The sequence below is a fragment of the Elephantulus edwardii genome, unplaced genomic scaffold (assembly GCF_000299155.1).
Source record: "Elephantulus edwardii isolate Elephantulus edwardi_28Jun2011 unplaced genomic scaffold, EleEdw1.0 scaffold00051, whole genome shotgun sequence".
Taxonomy (NCBI): Eukaryota; Metazoa; Chordata; class Mammalia; order Macroscelidea; family Macroscelididae; genus Elephantulus; species Elephantulus edwardii.
The window spans coordinates 3,532,241-3,536,590 of NW_006399801.1; the positions used below are offsets into that span (position 1 = coordinate 3,532,241).

General features: G+C 39.2%; 1 pseudogene; it reads right to left on the reverse strand.

Moving 5' to 3' along the window:
• Nucleotides 1-3,503: 3,503 nt before the first annotated feature.
• LOC102867541 lies at nt 3,504-4,350 on the reverse strand (annotated as a pseudogene).

A 4,350-nucleotide genomic window follows, 5' to 3' on the forward strand; every position in this document is an offset into this window, starting at 1 on the left:
CACGGTTTAGGGCTGTTGTATATAGGGTCGCTATGAGTCATAGGTGACTTGACCGCACATAACAACAACATTTATTTTTTTGCTTCAATTATCCTAGATTTAGCCACTGGAAGTTTCTTCAAATTGACTATTCTTTCAGCATGACAAATGGCCAAATTATGACACAACATTCTGTGCTTCCCTTTGTGCTGCACTGAGGTGGAATTCAGGTCAAAAATGCATCTTCTTAATTAAGTCATGCATGTACACCAGCTACTCAAATTGCTTGGTAGTTACAAGGATTTTCATTGTACCCTTATTCTTTAAAATTTACATCTTTTGAATATTCTTTTAGACCTTTCAATACTTAATAAAATTAACTTAAAAGAAAGATACAGGAAGATAATTTGGAGAGCATAAAGAGTTAACGTCATCCCATTCTTTAAAACCGTATCAAATCAGTTACCTCTGAGTCAATTGTAACTCACAGCAACGCTACAGGACATGGCAGAACTGCTCCATGAGTTTTCCATGGCTGTAATCTGGTAGCAGATGACCACATCTTTCTCCCACACTTTAGACTCTCATAATATTGGCAAAGAATAGGCAGTATTCAATGAAGATTGATGAACTCTTAACAACAAGAATTAGTTCTCTAATTGTACTAGAGGAATCTGTACACTTTGGATCCCAAATACTTAAGCAGGAAAACTGACCCAAACAATGGGCTGACTGCCCTGGGATTCATGTGTGCAAACCAACTACCACGTTGATTCTGCTGAAGTGCTCACATAGGACACAGGGATTGTGCTGCGGGTGTTGTAGAGATACCACCTGGAAAAACACTGACAGCTATCACCTAGAAACAAATTATGAAGATAATTTACTCCTTGCCAAGGGTCTACTATGGAATTTACTCCTTGCTAAGGGCCTCCATTGGTTTCTGGACTGAGGAGAAACCCTCAAAGTCCTCCTTTCTAGGAAGAATCTCCTAAATTCTTTCTCATCTTATGGCTGGGGAGGTTTCCTTGCCCCAACTGCTGTCCTGCTCTCTTCCAGGTGCAGAGGGCCTGATGTGAGATGGCATCTTTGACCTATCCATAGTCCTGAGTGAGAGTTTGCCACTCTGTTCTAGGGTTTGACCTGAGGGGGGAAAAAAACCCAATGTCAGTCCCATTATACAACAGTGGTCCTATGCAATATTTGTCCTTTTGTGACTGAGATATTTCACTCAGCATAATGTCCTCCAAGGTCACCCATTTTGTATAATATTTCATAAGTTCCTTATTTTTCAATGCAGCATAGTATTCCATTCGTTTGTTGATGGGCACTTGGGTTGTTTTCCAACTATTGCGAACAACACAGCAATAAACGTGAGTGTGCATATATATGCTTGGGTGGTGGTTATTGTTTCTTTAGGATATATTCTCAGTAGTGGAATTGCTGGGTCAAATGGTATTTCTATTGCCAACTTTTAGAGAAAGCACCATACAGCCTTCCATAGTGGTTGCACCATTTTACACTCCCACCAACAGTGACTAAGGGTTCCAGTTCCTCCACAACCTCACCAGCATTTGTTGCTAGCTGTTCTGTTAAATTTTGCTATTCTTACTGGGGTGAGATATCTCATAGTTGTCTTGAATTGCATCTTTCTTAGAGCTAGGGATTTTGAACATTTCTTCATGTGTTTGTTTGCCATCTGAAAGTCTTCTTTGGTGAAGTGTCTGTTCATATCCTGTGCCCATTTTTCAAATGGGTTACTTACCTTTATCTTGCTGTGGTGTAGGGTTTGAGTTTTAAGATTTAGTTAGGGTTTTTAGCATTTTTAGTGAGGTTTTTTGTTTGTTTTTCTTCTTTGTTGTATTTCATTCATATACATTTTGTTTCATAAGATCATTCCCAAGCATTGTACTTTAAGGTTTAGAGTTTTTAGCATTTTTAGTTTCTTTTTGTTTTCAGCATTAGCTGGTTCACCTGAGGTTCCGCTTCAGTACTATGCTGTTCCATGGGGGGTGTATACAGGTAATTTATTTTAGCAACAAGCTGCAGCAGTAGCAATCAACACAGCCAAACATCAGGTAGCATCACAAGCCCAGCCTGGGAAGCAACAGGTACATTAAGTAATGTCTGAGGATTGAACCTTAGAAATTCTATGATTTTGAGATTTGTGGGTTTTGTTTCCTTCATGTGTAGCACAGAACGTGCCTTATAGCTGTTTCAAATATAACCACTGCATTTTTAAAAATCAGTGCCATGTGAACATCACAGGATTTGGTTTTAGTCCATTTCTTAAGTTCTGTTGGCTCTTTTGAAATCTCTAATAGCTCTGAATTTTTTTAAACATCACTTCTTAAAAATTTGCTAATACAGTTTCTATAATTGTTACAGCATTTTTCTTCTAGATATTTAAAAGTATTTTAGATATTCACTTTATACAAGCACAACCAAAATAAAAAAAGATTACTGGGTGTTTGCATTTTTAAGCAAGATTAACTCTTTTTATAAAAGGGTAGCTTTAATTTCTTAGAAAACAAAACGGTTATCTTAAGGGTATCTGTATTTTTATTTTGTTATTTGAACCCCCTTTTTTTATTATATCAGATGCGTAAGGGCTTTGGGGGACAGTGGGGCGCATTCAGTCTTTGGCAGCCGCTTTACTCAAAATGGCCTAGACATTGCTAAGTTCTTCTTGCTTCCTCTTGGTACTGACGTATGTCCCCATCCTTTTCTTTTCTTTTTTAAAATAAAACACAATTACTTCATTGATTTCTTACAACCATGTACTACCAACTAGCATTACTTCCACTCATGAATCATTAAAAACAGAAGGCTATTATTTCCTTGGTTATTTCCAAATGATGTATTCATTATACAATAAACAAAAAAAATTAGAACTTAAATTGCACCCTGATTAATTATGTAAACTAGCAATTTTTAAAAAAAAATCATTAATAATTTGGTTCCTTTGTTCATAAAATGGAAATTTACCTATTTCTCCTGATAGTTGAGGTTATTATGATGTTGTGGGTCATGCAAAGTGTGGCACAAATCATTTCATCTAGAAAGGTCTGTTTCTTACATACCTTCTTTAAATAGAATGCATAGTCAATGCATCATAGAAAGCATTATTTCAAAAACAAGACAGCCACTGAGCCATCCTATTGTTTAGGTTTGCATTATCCTTTATGGCATTATAGATCATTACACATAACATACTTCTGTACATTTTAATCCTGAAGACAGATGTTGCTTGAGAGAAAATGAATTCCAAGTAGCCATTTGGTTTGTATTAGGAAAAAGCGAACTTCCAAGAGTTTAGTGTCTGCCAAGTCCGGAACTATTATTTCAGTCAGTCAGTCAGAGATGGAATTTATTTCACAGTGACTGTTGTCCACACTTAGCAACGCCTCCTTTCCAGGACGCCAGACACGGCTACATCTCCTCCACCACCCTGGCATGTGGGTTTCCCTTTTCTTTTTCTGGATTAATTATGAGTTCTTCTGTCCACCTTGCCCGTGGTCATTTTAGTCATTCATTAGTCCTTTAAGAATATCCTCAGAGAGTCCCATGAGGGGAAGCTCTGGAGATGGAAAATCCAAGGGAAAGAGATTGGAAATTGGAATGTGCTTGGCTTTCCCAGTATTTGTTGCAAACTTCTGCCAGGTGGGAGAGGTGGTAGCAGTTTCTGCATGTGGTGGTAAGCTCCATAACTCCGATTTCTCTGCAAAATCAGCATCTACATCCACCTCCTTTAGCACTGGACCTTTCAGAAGTCTGGCCTTTTCGGCTTTTAGCTGTTTCTTTTCTCTCCTTAATCTTTCATTCTCCGCCACCAGGAATTCCACAGGCCTCTTCAAGGCGGCAGTTTTGGTTGCCTGCTCCTCTATAATTGTTTACTCATCTTTTGGAGCTTTGCTTTCAATGCACGGGTCTGCTGGCTCACTCTTCTGCTGAAGTAAAAACAGTAGTGTGTCTGGATCCCTGTCAAAGACCCCCTGAATTTCAGACAGGTATTTAGCTGTGGAGGGGCTGTCCTTGTGAGAAAGAAGGGGACTCTGGCCCTCCACGTCCTTGGCAAAGGGTCGGTGAGATGCCTGTAGGTGGGCAGCTCATTCTTGTCTGTGTTCTGCTGGGCTTTCAATCTCGCCTCACACTTTGCTCTCTTGCACCTCTCCTGGATGAGCAGATGTTCCATGTGGCTATCCCTTTGCAATTCCAGTGATAAATGAGCCTGCTCAGATTGTGTCAGCTTCCTGGCTTCAGAAAGATGTGACAAGAATTAGTCTCTTCATATTTCCCTGCAACTAACAAACGGTCTGCTCATCTTCTCTGCTGATGAGCCAGATTAAGGGGTCCTTCGGTTACTTCCAT